Source organism: Aedes albopictus, chromosome 2 (assembly GCF_035046485.1).
Source record: "Aedes albopictus strain Foshan chromosome 2, AalbF5, whole genome shotgun sequence".
Classification (NCBI taxonomy): Eukaryota; Metazoa; Arthropoda; class Insecta; order Diptera; family Culicidae; genus Aedes; species Aedes albopictus.
In genome coordinates, this window is record NC_085137.1 from 221718323 (window position 1) to 221736898 (window position 18576).

Genomic DNA, 18576 nt, shown 5'->3' on the forward strand with positions numbered 1-18576 from the left:
CACCAATCTGAATCGTCAGCGTAACAAACGGGCGGATGCGAAAAAATGTCACGAGCATCTCAAAACACATCTACAATTGCTAAACGTAAAAAATGTAAGCAAAATGGCGACACAAGGGAAATCAGATTATATCTGCTAAAAAACACTGCACTGGTTGCAAAACCGAATCACGCAACTTCGCGATACATCACATCACATTATCCTGACCGGAACACCAGCGAAATCGAAGTAATTATGGCCCCGAGAAAATGCCAATTCAGATTTCTAAACACTTTTCACGCACTTGTCATTGAATCCCTGCCGGATGGCGTAGCACCACTCTTGAAAACCGAACGGACTCAATCTATACCAAAACTTCCGCATGACATTTTTGAGTTTAGCAAAGCCATCTTGACTAGGAAACCTTGACCGATTGAACCCTTGAAAAAGGTCCCATACGGACCGAAACGTCGGGAAAAATCATAAACTAGTGTTTTCGATTCCCCCAAAAGACTGCAAAGCCAACATTCCGAAGCAAAAAAAAACTATAGATGATGGTAAGTAAAAAACTAAAAAAATCCATAACAATAGTCATTGTCAGAAAAAAAAAGTTTAAATCTTAACTATGGAGTTCTCATGGAACACTAAGCTTTGGAGCACCCTTCTTCCCAGTAGTGGGGAAAAAGTAGCAAAAAAAGAAGCGTGTGTCAGGTTGTTACAGATATCTTAAAGGCATTTCAGGAGGTTGGAGGGAGTATCCTTGGGGTTTTCAGAGTCTTTAGGCTTGAAACTTCATGGTGGTTTCGGATGCGCTTTAAGGTGTTTCAGTGGGTTTCAGGGTATTTCAGGGGAGCTCAGAAAAGTTTTAGAGAAGTCTTTTGGGGTTACTAGGGCCCGGGAGCTCCCGAAATATTAAGGGCTTAAATCAAGGGATCAAATATTGATTTTAGTATCTGATTCCTACACTGCCGTAATTCTGCAAAGTGACGTAAGCGCCATTCAAAATGTCGATATTTTTTGGTATATTATATATACTATCTGATGTAAAAATAACACTGCGGTATGTCTGCTGTTTTAGAATGCAAGATCTAGTCGTAATCTATCATCTACGGAAAGAAACTTAGAGAATGAGCAAGAGTTTTATGCATAATAACCAAAAAATGGGCAAAACTATCAATGTCGCTTACGTCACTTTGCAGAATTGCGGCAGTACATCACGATACTTGGAAGAAAACTATTGAAAGTATGCTTGATCTAATGGAAACACGTCCGATCAATTTCGACCCGGATATCAATTTGACCCCGGCTTATGGTACTATTCTTAAAAAATATAACTCGAAAACGAATTGTTCGATCGAAATGATGTGAAATAGTTTTTTTTTATTGAAACCTGTACGTAGAATCTATTTATGATATAAAAAAAAATCTCAAGGACTGTTTGCTTTAGCTTATTTTGCAAATCGATGAGAAATGAAAATTCGAGAAAAAACAGTTTGAAGCGTTTGACTATTCTAGGCTAAGTAAATTTTGAGGATGGAAGTCAGCATTCTACAGAAAAATAGATAAATCGAAGGGTAAGGTTTCTGGAAAAATGATATTATATCAAATTACAGGTATTCTTCGACATAACGTAAAAAAAGTTTTCTCTTTGTACGTTATATCGAAGTGTACGTTATATCGAAGCAGAGAAAAATGCAATACTTTTTATGCTAGTATTGATGTATTCGACGTGAAATTAATCCCAAATAATGATTTCGGTGAGATTCATAAATTTTTTGTGCTTCGATATAACGTACATTTTGCTTCGATATAACGTACACTAATTTTTTCCCCAAATTTCGCCTATTCTGGGTAACAAGGCTAATGCTGCATTGATTTGAGTGATTTCGTAGTTTATTTAAGGGCTATTCCTCGGAAAAATAAAAAAAAATCAATGCTGTACGTTATATCGAAGCAAAATGTACGTTATATCGAATTCGCTATATCGAGGGTACGCTATATCGAGAGTACGTTATATCGAAGATTACCTGTATTATCAAACATCTTCGAAAACACTATTTCAATCCAACAAATCGGTTTTGAGTTAAATTTTTTTGAAGCAGAACATTAGGTATTTTTCATATGCCCTTTTCGAAAGTTAGGTGAGAAAAAAAGGTTATGTGTTTATGCAAAAGTATATGATTCACGAAGCGCTTGAACAAAATCTCATTCGAAATGAAAAATATCGAGAAAAAATGGCAAAGATGCTTTTTTTCAATTGTCATAACTTTCTCAATTTTCAAAATACTTTCAATTTTTTTTTACATGAATCACTCTAAACTTTATTTGTATTGTGTAAACTTGCATTTTTCCAAAATCACGCAAAACATGAGTTTTTTAAGAATTTTTTTTCTTATTTTTACTCAAAATTTTAACTTCGGATTCCGGTTGAAAAACTGCTCGAAATTCCATATCTTTTATCATAATTCACTCACTTGAGACTGAAACTGAAACTATCAACATTTAGACGAAATTATCATTTTATTGTAAAATGCGTGTTTTTGTACGGTTTTTGATAATCATCCACGTTAAAACAATTTTCTATAGGTACAGATTATTCATGACATTTTAAGGCAACAAACATATCTTCAAAGGCACTCTAAAATATTTTAAAATAATCAAGCAATTGCAAAAATATCGTGCCCTGCAGTTGAAGTTTTGAGTAAAAAGAAGGAAAAAATAAAAGAAATCTTAAAAAACTCACCTTTCGCGTGATTTTAGAAAAAAAAAATGCTCAACAAGTTTATAAAATATTGAAAATCTTTGTAAATTAAGAAAACTATGACACTTAAAGTGAAAGCATCTTCTTATTATTCGAAACTTCATAACCTTTAAATCTCATTATGTTTGCCTAAAACATACTGGTTTCTTTTTTTTTTGCATTAATAAATAATTTTCGAATATTAGTTGATATTTCAGTTGCACTGAGGAAAGTCTCCCCGAAAGTTGACTTTTAACAGTCTTGCGGTTGATACATATTTCTACTGATAAATAATTGTTGAATTAGATGGCATTGGGATCTACACTTGCGCAAATGATAAAGCAGATGCCATCATAATTGAAAACAAACCTCAGCACGGTGTTTTGGTTCCCCGGAGCAACCTGCTGAGTTGTTTTACTCTGGTTCGCACCGGTTTTTTTGTTTGCCTACATTTGATTCCACAAGAAGTCAACCTGGTTTAACGTAACGTTCCATCTGTACACAAAGATAAATAAATACCTGAACAGTGAACCGAATAAAGCAATGCTTGTTGGCTGCGATGGCGTGGGTTATAGAGGATAGCACTCATACTGATGCCTCGCCGCAACCAAGCGCAAAAAGGTGAAAAACAGGTTTTTGACTTCCATCACCAATAAAAAAGAGCTCTTTGTATGAACCTTTTCGCTGTCCGTCTTTACCTTTCTTCCAGACTTAATAACGTTTCACGTTCGATTAAGATTAAAATGCTTCGAGAGATGAAGTTTTCATGTAGGCTACTGCATTGATGGGTTTACGTGACGTCACCATTTTTTAAAACGTGTTTGATTTTCCCATACCTTGTGGGGACTTACCTTCTGCGATTATGAATCTATTCGTTGAACCAGTGGATTAATTTCCAGCCCTACTCTCACGGTTTGCTGGCTTTTGTTGCATTATTCATCGTGGGATATAACGGACTTGAATCAGACCTTCCATTCACTTTTCTTCCGAAGTTTTCCATGCGTAAACTTGAAAAAACTGCTAGCCATGCACCTAACAATAAACTTTTATTTTCTAAACTATTTTCTCAAATCACTGTTGCACAATTTCCGCGGGAGTGCGTGTTGAAATTCACAATGCAAGCCAGTCTGCGCCCAACAGCACGGTCAATGCTTATTCATTCACCTGTATTTTATTGATTTTTTACGTTATTCCACTTGGAACTATACACACACCAGCCAGCTTATCAGCAAGTTTCGCTATCTATCTCAGCCGTCTCCGATAAGATTCTGCTCCATTTCGCCAACATTGGTTAAAACTTGCGCCTAATAGGGCCGTGAAAACGCGAAAGGGCCCTGGTCTTCTTTTCTCCCTGGGCTTCGAACCCCCAGCAAATGTCGGTCACTTCCACCATACCACACTATACTGAGGTGCTTGTATTGCCAACGCCCTGTGCTACCATTGACTGACTTACTCGGAGCTGCTACGGCTACCATACAACACAACGCAACAACGGCCAGCGCTACCGCTAACTGGCCCCCAGGTCCCAGTCTCAGTAATGATTGAGCCGAGCACTTCGCGGGATTGAACGTATAGGCGCGCGTAACGAGAAAACACGTCTGCAGGTTGAACGATGAACTTCACGACTGACGGGCGAAGCCTGGCAACGGACCGAAGTCAACACCAACCGCAATAAGCGCTACACAGTCATTAAGCGTGGTTGTATGGGGGATGGGTTCGCGTGCTGAGTGCCGCCGAGTTGGGCGCTTACCTACTTACAGACTTATACGCGAGGGTGGCTTGAATGGTCCGAACGCGGTGGAATACGCGAACAGGCAGCCATTGATGAATCATTTGCGTAGCGATAGAGGAAAAAGGGATAATATGATCACCATGTCAAAAGCATGAGATGAATAGGGCAAAACAAAGAATACAAATGTGCAAAAACTAATCGTTTCCTTGACGCTGACAAATGTCTGATAAATTAGGCCAGAACAAGTACCTATCTTTTTCTTCTTCTGTGACAGTGCTCGCTGACTCGTTTAGGAGGGGGGGGGGAGATTTTATAAATAATAATTTGGTGAAAAAACACTCAAACAAACAATTAGACAAACTCGTTAAACTCATCGGATTTGTGTAGATTTTTTTTGGGTGACACTAATTCCACCATAAACTTTTTAAATTTCTTTAATGACGTAGGATCACATCAATAATAAAATCTCATTTTTTGGCTCAAATTACCAATTGTATAACTTTTTCACAATAGGTCTTCGACAAAGTTTTTCGGCATATCCAAAAGAAAACAATTAATCATCTTATGAAAAAAGAGCGAGAAAGTATAGTTTGACGTCATTAGTTACATGGTTTCAGACAAAATTTTTCAACTTAAGGTACACCGGGGCAAGTTGAAACGGGTGGGGCAAGATGAAACGCGAAGTTTTGATATAGATTTCAATACAGTTTTGAAATTTATCCTTCGCTAAAAGATTGCTTGAATCAAAAACCATGTTTTATGGCGATCAAATTGTTTATCATCAATAGGAAACATCATGTTAACCCGCTGTTTCATCTTGCCCCACCCGTTTCAACTTGCCCCGGTGTACCTTATGCGAAAAATACAAACAAGTTTTGGACATTTAATAGAGTCAAAAAAGCTTTGTTCCAAAAAATCGACCTTTTTACCCAGTCTAATTAATATGCATGTGTAAAGCACTTTGCAAAAAATTTCGATTTTATTGAGATATTATTTAAAACTAAGGCAATTTTTAAAAAAATACAATTTTTCATAAAAATTCTCATTTTTTTTAAATTTTGTATTTTTCTGGATCATTTTCATTAGACATTTTTGAACGGGAGTGGAAGCTCAGGTAAAATATTATCTCTTGGGCGCCCATTAAAAACACCACCCCCGGCGAAGACTGGTGCTTGAGCCTAGCTATTTAGCACTGTAGTTGGAGGAAATTCCAATGCAGAACCCGTAGCTTCCGGGAAGGTAAGCCCAGCTCCCTGGGTTAGTGGGTTGATGTCAGGCCCTGCGAGCCAGCCGTAAAAAAGAATAGCACCTTAAAATCAACAAGAGAAGAATGCGAACCGATACCAATGGCGACGACCATAGCGACGAAAAGGGACTTGCGATTGGAAGCTCGGTACGTGGAAGTGCCGATCTCTCAACTTCATCGGGAGCACCCGCATACTCGCCGACATACTGATGGACCGCGGGTTCCGAATCGAAGCGCTACAGGAGGTGTGTTGGACAGGATGCATGGTGCGAACGTTTAGAGGTAATCATACTATCTACCAGAGTTGCGGCAACACACGTGAGCTGGGAACAGCTTTTATAATGATGGGCGACATGCAGAGGCGCGTGATCGGTTGGTGGCCAATCGACGAAAGAATGTGCAGGTTGAGGATCAAGGGCCGATTCTTCAACATCAGCATAATAAACGTGCACAGCCCTCACTCCGGAAGCACTGATGATGACAAGGACGCATTTTACGCGCAACTCGAACGCGAGTACGACTGCTGCCAAAACCACGACGTCAAGATCATCATAGGAGATCTAAACGCTCAGGTAGGCCAGGAGGAGGAATTCAGACCGACGATTGGAAAGTTCAGCGCCCACCAGCTGAAAAAACGAAAATGGCCTACGCCTCATCGATTTCGCCGCCTCCAAGAACATGGCTATTCGTAGCACCTTCTTCCAGCACAGCCTCCCGTATCGTTACACCTGGAGACAGGGATGAGAAATGTACTGGAAAAAACAATTACCGGCTGTACATTTGACATTTTTCCACACGAACATCACAGGCCCAGCCAAACTCAAACTGTTCGAAAAATAAATGTCATAACATTTTTTTTCCTGCAGCCTTCTTCCTCGAAACGGTTTCCAAGTGTGAGAACGCCAGTACTCGAGCACAACGACGACAGAAATTTCTGTCTTTCCCATTTTCGCATTTTTCTGCGTTTCAAACCGCTTCTAGACAAACTTCTTTACATGCATCACAAGGCTAGGAGTGTGCTCTAGCTATTTGTGCAAATTGAATTAAGTTATTTGTTAAAACAAGTGAGTTATTAGCAGTTGAAAATATTTGACATTTTTCGCGATCACCCGCCTCAGCATGACTGCTCATAAAAAATTTCGTGGGGAAGCCAAAAACCGTCAAGCGTCTGCTCGACTGCCGTCGGCGCGGCGTCTGATGGTATTGGTGCTGCCGTTGTTTTGTTTTTATTTTACTGCCAGTATCGATGAACGGTAAACAGAAAAAAGTCTCATTCCCATGCCTGCCTGGAGATCACCACAACAAACGGAATCGAAAACCGACCACGTTCTGATTGATGGACGGCACATCTCCGACATTATCGACGTCAGGACCTATCGTGGCGCTAATATCGACTCTGATCACTATCTGGTGATGGTAAAACTGCTCCCAAAACTCTCCGTTATTAACAATGTACAGTACCGGCGGCCGCCTCGGTATGATCTAGAGCGACTGAAGCAACCGGATGTCGCCACCGCATACGCACAGAATCTCGAGCAGCGTTACGTGTGGCCCCTCTAGAGCAGGGGTTCTCTAACCCACTTTTTATTTTCAAAAAATTTGGCGACCCACCAGCACGAAAATTTATAAAATAAGTCATTATTTGTAAATTTTAACTGCCTTTTTAAATAAAAACATTCTATTACTTTCATAGATTGTGATAAACTTAGGTTACGCAGCCCTCGAACTTAAAAAAAAGGTTTTTTTTTGTTTATTTATAGTGCTCTTTAAGTTTTTTGAAAAAGTCTAAGTAAAGTAGTCTTAAAAAATTGAGATTCCAAGTTTCTAATATATTTAACCAGGCTCCAGATATAGTGGTAATTTGATGCTCCTGCAGAACTTTAAAATCTACTTTAAAACTAAATATCGATTGTAAATGCTATATATATTCACAGCGAGTGGGTGAGCATCTAGTAGATTTCAAAATTTTAGTACTGCTGGATGGTCAGATGAGTCCTTTTGAAATGTAAAAAGATGCATACACACTTTTTATTTCCAATTATGTTTAAATCCCTTTTTAGTTGTTCTGTTAAAGTTCAGATTATCGACATTCATCTGATTTTCACAGAAGTTGAGCTTTACTAATGTTCGGGAATTGTTAGGCTTCTTGTTGAAGTTTGGTATATTTTTTTCTGATTTTGTTTCTTATTTATATTTTAATTGCTGAAACTGGCGTGTAAGTCTAACAGAAAATGATAACTGCAAGCAACAACTTGAACTCTTTTTTTTTCAGAACATACGTAAAATCTAAAATTTTACCCTTATCTTAAAACTTCCGATTGAAAACTCATAGTTTTTGAATCGATTTCAGAACGACGGGATGACATAAGAGAAAATCGAAATTTATGTCAGCCTTATGAAAATTTTATCTGATATAGGGTGACGATGGGTATTATCGGCAGGTTTGTTCTCTTCGTCATGGGGGGTTTTTGTGGGCCGAATTGTCTGAAATTGGGGCATATAACTCAGCTTGGTTGGAAATGATTTGAGGTTAACTTTGAGACCCACAGGTTTCAAAAAGCCCCCATGACGAAGAAAACAAAACTGCCGAGAATACGTAAGTTCCCCTATATGAGATAATTCTGAGAAAAAAAGATTTGAAATATCATGTCTGGGAGCTGAGATATAACGTTTTTAGTGAACGGATTAACCATCACGCCCACACCCAACTGTTTTGCAAGCACCAAGAACTGATGCATGCGTTCAATGCGATTTGACCTGCTGAAAGCTTAGGCCCTATCAGCTAGCACCAGAAGGAGTTGCTGACAGTGGGGCCTCCATCTGCCACGGCCCTTACCGGAAACCACTTTCATATCACAGGCTCGGTTCCAACCCAGTAGACCGACGCCACCACAGCAACCTTACCAGGATGTTCTCCCCGCGGCAACTTAATCGCTGTAAGGGTCGATTTTGACCGCAGGCACCGACATAACCTATGTAGTCGACTCCGAACTTCCTGACTACACCACTGGTCCATCACCCGAAAGGTTTTGGATTTATTCATTTTTCCATAATTAAAATCCAACAAAAATAGACCAGTTGAAATTCCGGAGGACACCCACATAACCTTCCCTTGTTAGTGTAAGCTGGGAAGCATGCGGTCACGCATTCTGCGAAAATGCGGGCACACGAACAAAACGTGTTTCGCCGTTTCCTCTGAACCGGCACAAACTGGACATTCGGGAGAACCCGCATGACCGAAACGATGCAGATACTGTAGGGAACAGCTATGGCCTGAAATATACGCAGGCGCGGCGCAGGTCCGCAATCGCTTGAGTCCACCAGTAGGCCAGTGGTCTCCCATTTGCCCCACATCTCCACTAGACAGAAATGTCTTGCCATTTTGCTGGACAGATGTGTCATGACAGAAATGTTCTCTCGCTGTTTGCATGGAAAGCAGCGGTGTTGATCATTTCTGTTACGTTTTCTCTTTCTGGCAGCAAAATGGCAAGACATTTCTGTCTAGTGGAGACGTGGGGTAAGGTGGACTTGCCTAAGCATGATCATATCGCACGCACGTGAGAGTACCGCTATTAGCTCGTCACCGGTTAAATCAAGTAGGTTTCACTCACGGCGGAGCGTACAAGGCTATTTGATTTTTGATCACCTTTCTCTGTTTCTCTCCCCATGAGGATAGGTTTGTTTTCATACGGAAACGTTTCCGTATGAAAATATTAAACAAAAAATGGCTATCTACTGGATGTGCTTGAGAGAGAAGGATGATGAACGGTAGATTGCCTTATGTATGATGTCTTCTACCTTCGAGGACTTGGCCTTGGCCTAGCCACTTCTTCCTCTACCCACTGCCTGCTATTCTTGTAGTCGATGCTGTAGCGAACCGCCTGGTGATCGCTGTGAGTGTAACCATCGCCAGGACTACAAAATGTAACGTCAATAATTGACTCCGCATCGTTCCGACTAAACGTACTCTTGGTACCAACATCAGCCAGATCGACATCTAGCATGACCAGTGCCTCTTGCAGCATCTGACCCGCTGGTTCGTAAAAATGCTTTTTGCAATTACTCATTGTAATATGCCATTTTACCTCACGCAAATCTGCCCGGAAAAGGCCTACTTTCCCACACCAAATTAACAGTGCTGTAATGGTTCATTACAGCACTGATTTGCGTTGCGTAATGAACCATTACGGCACTGTTTTCAATTTCGATCAACTTCTTGATGCTTTCTGGACGCCGTCTTGAAAAATTTTGACAACTGCACGATATAACTTGCTGTGATCGAATGCTCTCTTAAACATGACCATTAAGCCTGTCCACTTTTTCAAAAAGGTTCTCTGATTCTCAAGTGATTGGCATCCTAAAAGAAGTTGCTGGTCAAAATTTCAGCCAAATCCATTGAAATTAAGAGGTGCATCAAATCGGTTTTGTGTTTTTCGACTATTTTCGAACTTCAAAAAATCAGAACTATACTAAGACTTGTCAAAAATTAATTCTTTTGGCAGAAATTGAAAGATATACTTGTTCGCTACAAGTTTTTCAAACAACGTATACCAAACGTTATCAAAAAATCAACCTTTCCTGGTTTTTCTGATTACGTTGTTTTAGTATAGTTATGATTTTTTGAAGTTCAAAAATAGTCGAAAAACACAAAATTGATTTGATGCAACTTTTAATTTCAATGGATTTGGCTGAAATTTTGACCAGTTACTTCTTTTACGATGCCAATCAAAATATGGGGGTGGACTTGAGAATCAGAGACTATTTTTGAAAAATTCGACAGTCCTAATGACCATCAACATCAGTGTGCAGTTTGATGAAAGAGTTTTGTTGAAAACTATCCTCAAGCCATAATTTAAAAAAATGCAAAAAACGCTGTACACAACTTAGTGCAGAACTCGATTTTTACAGCACTTGTCGTAATTATCCAACTCGGTAAGCCTCGTTGGATAAATTTACGACTCCTGCTGTAAAAATCTTCATTCTGCACCTTGCTGCGAAAACTAGTATTCCCATTCAATGGCCCAGACATTGAAGTCCCCCGCTATTACGGCTTTCACCCTGTTAACACAGTCATCATACAGTCCACCATTTGCGTAAACTGTTCGATCGACCACTGTGCATAACAGCTACAGAAGAAGGCCCCGTTCACTTTGACGACCACGAAGCCCTCATCGGTAGTAGGCACCAACTTCTGGATGGGGTATTTATTTCGTCCATGTTTCATCCATCCGTCCATCATCACTACCGGCAAGTCAAGCATTTTTCCTGTCTAGTACTAATTTTGAATGCATGACAAGCTTAACGATCCACAGCTTTAAAGGAACTAATATTTCCAAAAGCAGTTACGCCCATTGGAAATGTTGGCACCCAATTCACAGCTGTATATAACAACAGCATTATATAAGTATCTGTTAAGCTCTTAGGAGCTTAAAAATCAGACTTTTTTTCATGAAATTTGCAGATTTTTAAAAACCACTGCTAAAACATCACGAGCTACGTCCAACAATAAAATGATAAACAATAGGAAACTTGACTAAAAGTTAACAGCAACATTATATCATATTATTACAGGTACCTCTTAAGTCAAAATATCATGAATATTTAGTTTTATGTATGTTTTAAACTTTCAGCTAATCATGTATAATAATTCTAAGATATACTAATAGTGCAATTATTTTTCGTATTTATGTTCTGATATCAATCGAAAAACTCTACATTTTACGATTTTTACTGATATCAAAAACTGTTATTATTTTGCTTTCATTGATAACAGGAATAGGGGAACTTACTTATTCTCGGCAGTTTTGTTCTCTTCGTCAAGGTGGGTTTTTTGAAACCTGTAGGTCTCAGAGTTGGCCTCAAATCCTTCCCAACCAAGCTGAGTTATATGCCCAAATTTCAGGCAATTCGGCCCACAAAAACCCCCCATGACGAAAAGAACAAACCTGCTGATAATACCTTTCGTCACCCTATATTCAATTTGTTGTTGAATAATCTAAATATTGAACCATACAATTTATTTTTTATTTTTGAGATATTTTTCAGTATTTTTCAATCATTTTTATAATTGCTAGTTTGTTGCGTGTCAACACTAAAATAACGTAGGTACAGTCAGGTTTTTTTACGCGGGGTACACATACCGCGTTAAAAAACCGCGTTTTTTCAAAAATCCGAGTAAAAATAAACCGCGTCAATTAAAAAATCCGCTTAAATGAAAACCACGTTAATTCGAAAATCCGCGTAAATGAAAACCATGTTTTATAACTTTTAACTCAATAATTTCCTTCTTGATTTTATATTAAAAAATTAACTCAAGGAACTATTTTAAGACAACATTTTAAGACTTTTGCCTGTCACTCAAAATTTCTACAAGTTACACAAACTGTCAAGCTATTGTTTAAAGGTTTAAAGCTTTTACCATCCTTCTGTATGATTTTAGTCACCGTCCAATGGTATATTTATCGGTTGTTGATATTTTTCGGTGATTGCTACACACTAACGCCTCGATTTATTGCGTTTTGGCTTACTCTTCTTCAGCCATCATCAGATTTGTCTAAATCGATACACTCGCCACTAGTGTGGCTCTATTACTGAGAATACCGTGTGTAGTAACCGTGTACTGATTGCCGAGATGATAGTCTTCGATGTAAAGGCAAAGGTGCCTGCAAATGTTGATATAATGCCAGTGCCAGCAGTTGGGAACTAAATCGAAGAACCTGTTGATCTGACACCAGACTGTCTGATTATGGTATGCTATTTCCAATAAACAAGAAGAAAGGTGTCAAAGCGACGTTGAAACAAATACAGTCTATGATGGGTACTTGCATAATATACTTACTCATGTGTCAGTTCGTTACACTTGTAATGCTTAACTAAGTGAATGTGTTTATCTCAGTATCAAACCTTAGACCATGCAACCGTTAGTAAGACAGCTAGCATGTTCTCCAACTGAATCACCAATTAATGTTGCGTGACCTACACCAAGTGGAAGACTCGATTAAATTAATCAAGACCGAAAAAAAATGTACCCAGTGCCTCGAAGCACACCATTTCTTCCGATGCAGTGACGATGTGACGAATCCAGTTGTTACAGATGAGATGACCGAGTAATTCAATGATCCAGTGTGAATGTGTCGGCGCGGAGTGGAGTTCAATCAATTAACCCCCATCCCAAATGTGATTTCCGATACCACCGTGGCTACGGCGGTGGCGATGGTCAATGAGTGATTATAAAATATGTGCAGCAGCAGTCCGTACAGCTGAGCTTAACTGGGTGACACTTGGCCCTTGATTCTCGAGAAAAATGATTGCATATCGTCTTTTATTGTCATTCGCATGAAAGCACATTTTTATGACTGACAATCATGAGTTATTCAACGAAATTGGCTAGTTTTTGTTAATACCTAATAGTGAAGTTATTAGGCTGCTTTCCCGTTTGTTAGTACCTAAAATAATCTTTTTAGCTAAATTTTCCATATCCCTTTCGTGACGAACCAGCAAAATTGTGCTGTTGAGCGGTAACAGTTTGCATATTTTTTTCGTCTGTTTGGATTTTGTTTAATATGATGTAAACTTTTTCAATAATTCAGCCATTACTTATACATGTATGTGTGCAAACAAACTTTTGTTTACGTTGCCTGTGAGATTTGCCAAAACAAGGTAAATAAAAAGTGGACAAAAACCAAGACAAAAACCGTAAAACATGAAAAAGTTTTATCTGTCGCATTTTTTTTTATTTCCGATTTATCTAGGTAGTCAAAGCTAGAAATCGAAAGACAGAGAGTAGTTCTTTCAATCAATAATAATTGTCGTTTTGTTGGAAAATCTAAGAGTTCTGGAGAGTCATTTGTATGGAGATATCACTTTTTTGCGCTCTGTCTCGAAAGGGATATTCATGTGTATTGTCCGAACTTTTAATTTTGGGTACTTTCCGCAATAACTCCATAAATTTAGTGGGCTCGGCGGCCGAGCGGTTAGTGGCGTCAGTCGTTTAGGTAACTCGTAAGACACGGAGTGTGGGTTCGATTCCCGCTCCAGTCGGGGAAAACTTTTCGTCAAACGGTAAATTCTCCATTGGCCGAAGACGGTGTTATTGTCTCTCAAAATTCAAACCAATTGTTATCCCGCATAATCACTAACTGTAAATGCAACGTTTCTCATACTGTAGGTGACTATTTGCAATTGTCCTTGAACCATTTCTCAAACTATCCTAGATTACAGTAAGATAACCATTCCATGTACAGATTTGCCAGTATGGCAAATGGTAATCCGCCAAATTACAGTATGTGGAATAGGCGGTTAAGATAGGTTACCATAAAAAATCGCTCGTTTTCTCGAACAAATTTCTCGCAAACCAGTAAAGGATATGATCAATATATTATCCAGTTTTTCAGACAATTCACTGCTTAGCAAATGGTTAGAGAACAGTTTTACAATAAATTTGGAAGAAAACGAACAATGTATGTGTTATGATTGATGTATGGTCTTTCATGGTATTTTAAACGTATGCTCTATGGTTCTGCTTTATTCAAACCGTTAAAAACTAATACTTTTGTTTTATTAAAATAAATTAATATAATAAATCAAGACGACAGTTCTGTTTAAAAGTTGTAATTTTTAACATACTTTTATTGATAATTAAATATGAACCAATTTATAATGAAAAGGTAGTTACAATACATTTACATGGAATTGTTGTTCCTGTGGTTGTTCTATCCCTCTCTCATACAGATAATTAAAAAGAATTTTCATAAAAACAAAAGAAGAAATTAAGGTCGGCCAGACTTACAGCTTTAAAAAATAACATTATCACATTCACAAATGAATAAGTTCTCTTCTTGGTGGTTCTGTTTAAGCTAGCTTTCTCTCGAACATTTCTTAGCCTCCAATCCGTCCGTATGATGATACAATGCTAACGTGCTCAAAGTGGACATACTTCAAGTTGTTATCGACACCAGCGATCATATTCGACATCAAATACGAATTCATGCTCCTCTGGCGAGTCATCTGGTGTGCATTGAATCGGAAGATTGCATTAGTCGGAACGTACGTGTTGGCCTACATGCGTTGGATGCTTCTCAGGTGGAATTCTTTGAGGATAGGGTATCGCGCCACTTGGGCGGTAGCTTCTTATTATTATTATTATTATTATTACTATTTATTAACGACACTTTACCATTATTGTGGCATTCGTGTCATGAGGGAATATATAGTGCATATTACATTGTTAGAACATTATTTTTCAAATTTCACTATACAAATTACTTTCCTTAATAAATTTCAAGATTGATTTTTCTTTTTCAGCGTTATTCTCTAGAATATCCGTAATTGATCCGTTGATTCTACAGTTGGACCGGGTTTGAGTGTATCCTCTGCAGTCGATGAGAATGTGCGCGATTGACGGTTGGACGCCACACCAGGTGCATTTTGGGGGAGAATTGTTTTTCAAGATGTACGAATGGGTCAATCGAGTGTGTCATATCCTGAGACGCGTTAGTATGCGTTGATCCGAGGCGTTTGCGCAATCCGTGTACTTCCTTGGCGTCTGTTTGATCTGTCTAAGTTGTGTTCGACATTGATACCATTGTGCTTCCCATGTTGCCCAAATATCCTTTTTTATAGCAAGAACGGCGTCCTGCGCTGGAATGGAGGTATCGAGAAGCGGTTGATCTCTGGCATCTTTGGCAAGTTTGTCTGCTAGTTCGTTGCCAGCAATACCGGCATGACCTGGGATCCAGCAAAAGGTTACTTTCTTGTTTCCGATGTTTTTTTCTATGAATTGCACCCAAGGATGTTTGGAGCGGCCACTTCGTAGGGCGTCGAGACAACTTGCTGAGTCTGTGAAAATAACAACGTTTTCATGTTCGCTGATATTCGACACTGCCATTTTGAGGGCGAAAGCTTCTGCGGAAAATACACTGCAGACGCTTGGTAGATGGAAATAGTGCTTTTCGTGGGGCATCGCTACCCCAGCGCCACAAGAGCCATTGCCTTTGGAGCCGTCGGTGAAAACTTGTAGATGGGAGTGATACTTTTCAGCAATCAGCTCTTGGAAGACCGGCACGACTACATTTTGGCTGGAACCTGCCTTGACGGTGTTTCTTAATTTGTTGTCTATATTTGGAGTCGTAGCGTACCATAGTCTGTCGGAAGACCTTATTATGCTGCTGATTTTCGGAAGTGTGGTTCCAGTAGTTTGTTGAAGCAGATAATTTGCTCGTCTTACTACCGGATAGTCGGTTGCTTCAGGGTTTTTTTCTAAGAGTCGCACAGCTATCTGTGACAACCGCTGGATTAAGGATAAGCGGAAAGGGAGACAACCAGACTCAGCCATTATTGAGGTAATTGGGCTGGTCACGAATGCACCTGATGCTCTGCGAACGACGTCGTTGTATATTGGGCATAATATTTGCTAAATAGTTTCAATAGTGGAAAAACCTAGTCCAAAGAATAGTTTCGAAAAGATTAGCGCTGAACTTACATTTAGCAGGGTAGTTCGACTACTTCTTTTCAATCGGCAACCCAAGATCCTCAATATACGCATTCTACTACCACAACTTTTCTTAACGTCCATGCAATGGTGGGTGAAGTTAAGCTTTGAATCTTTATTCAAATCGTTTATTTTATAGGCCACTACGCCCGAAAGCTTAACTGGGCCGATAATACCATTAGGATTCACAATCGTTCTGCGAACCCTGATTAATACACCTTTTTTTGTACTCCTTCATGCTTCGAGTTAACATCCTTCGTTTGGTGGTGGTATCGTCAGCTTCATACGGCGAGGAAGAGCTGCCGCCGCCGCCGCTGCCGCCGTCATCGTCGTCGTCGTCATCGTCATAGCTCTCATCGTCTCTGCTCTGTATTGTTTCCGTAGGTACGCTTACTGATCTTGACTCAGCCTGTGTTTTGTCGCTTGCCTCATTGTTGCGCGTCTCCGTTATGTGTTTATTGGAGGAACACGGTTTGCTGCTCATCGGTGGGAAATCACTGTCACTGAATATTTTTTCGGTTTGTGCTGATGGATTGGTTGATTTGGATGCCTTCGCTGTTTCGTGTTCGGTCGTTGTATTCGCTTTTTCTGCTGCAGCTATCTCCTGACATTTCTGCTTGGGATGAACAGCCCTGGAGCACCATTTGCAGGTTTTGAGCTGATTTTTGTGCTCAACGAAACAGATCTCGTTTTCGATTGTGACGTACGATGGAATGGAGCCTTTAAGGCTCAAATGAGAATCGCATATTATCCAAAACTGAGAAAGCACTTTTCTCCAGAATGACGAAAAAGCGAACAAAACCAGCGTGTCCGATTGTCGTAATTGACTAAATAAACAATCGGACATTCTTATTTTCTTCGATTTGTGTATCATTTTGGGAAAAAGTGCTTTTTTAGTTCTGGAACATTTGCCATTCTCAATTGAGCCTTAAGCCGCATCTGTAGTAGTCTTACCCCGTTGGGTATCCCAGGGAAGAACTGTCTCCAACGCTCGTTTTGGATAGAGATCACTTCTCCAAACCGAGTCATAAAAGCAGCAACGGTGGCGTGAAGCACGGATGATGGGAGATCATGTACCCGCACTGTCACTGCCTCACTGTCGACGTAGACGGGAATCTTGAACCTTTTGTTGTTAAAAACAAAAATTCGCCTAATATTGTGTGCCTTTTGATAACGCATCGCGGTATCATGGTCCACCATTTCTATATAGACACATTTACGGGAATTGTGAAGCTGTATACTTCTAACATCCGAGAGTTGTAGCTTGATCTCGTTTTCCAGGAATTGATGAACCTGCCCAGCGTCAGGCCTCGCTGGAAGAACGCTGAGGTCGATCACGAGAGTATTTTTCCTAACAATACTCATTTTATTCGAAACGAAGAGTGCGAGCGAAAAGTGTACGCGTCCGATCGATTAGAGCAAAGGATGTCAACTGAAGCTTTGAATCTACTGTAATGCCAAGGATTCTCATTCTCCTTACCATGGGAATCGGAATGTTGTTTATCATGATGGCACGTCCTCGTTTTCTGTGCAGTGTGCAGCAAACGTGGAGTAATTTCGATTTAGCTGGTGCTATGGAGAAACCAACGCTTACAGCCCAGTCGTTCACTGTGTTGACGGCTTGTCGTAACTTTTTTCTGACTGCAGAATAGTTTTCTCCTTTAACTATAATGATTACATCGTCAGCGTATAGCAGGATATCTGCTCCGGGAGGTATCTTATCGAAAATTGGCTGCATAGCCACTAAAAACAGTGTCACAGACAACACGGATCTTTGTGGTACTCCATTTTCCGCTTTTCTGATGCTTGAAAGATGTCCGTTGGAAGCTACTTGGAAGTATCTATCGGATAAGAAACTGGAGACCATGTTCATTATCCGACCTGTTATCTTCCAGTTCGTGAGGTTACGCAGAATTCCGGGTCTCCAAGTTGTGTCGTATGCCTTGGCAATATCAAGGGCAACTATTTCCGCGTGGTCGTCCTGTCCAAGTTGAAGGAGGGATTCTAATCTGGCGAGATGTGTGTCGACGCCTTTACCTGCTCTGAAGGCATGCTGTCGTGGATCTAGCTTTCCTGTAGTCTCCAGTTCAGTGACAAGGCGGCGGTTAACCATTCTTTCAAATAGTTTTCCTAGACAACTGAGTAATGTTATGGGTCTATAGCCCTCTGGTTTACTTCGATTTGCTTCAGGCTTCGGTATGGGTATTATTGTACCTAATTTCCATATAGCTGGGTAAATTCCGTTACTCCAAATTCGATTGAACAGTTCTAGTAGCGCGATTTTCGAAGTAAATGGGAGACGCAGCAGCATTACGTAACTTATGTTATCTGCTCCGGTTGAACATCCTCCTCTTCGATCTAGAGCCCACATGAGCTCTTCCACTGAAAAA

The 18576-nt window shown here is 39.8% G+C and overlaps 1 protein-coding gene across 2 annotated transcripts in view; it reads right to left on the reverse strand.

Annotated features, from left to right (window-relative positions):
- Positions 1 to 4358, reverse strand: part of LOC134287927 (cholinesterase) — a 45754-nt gene extending 41396 nt beyond the window's left edge. Inside the window, exon 1 of one of the 2 annotated variants that reach the window (XM_062851182.1) lies at positions 3571 to 4357. The gene's annotated coding sequence lies outside the window, so the exon portion shown is untranslated. Of the gene's footprint in view, positions 1 to 3570 lie in introns of both variants that reach the window. The other variant, XM_062851183.1, reaches the window with a different exon arrangement.
- Positions 4359 to 18576: the final 14218 nt, after the last annotated feature.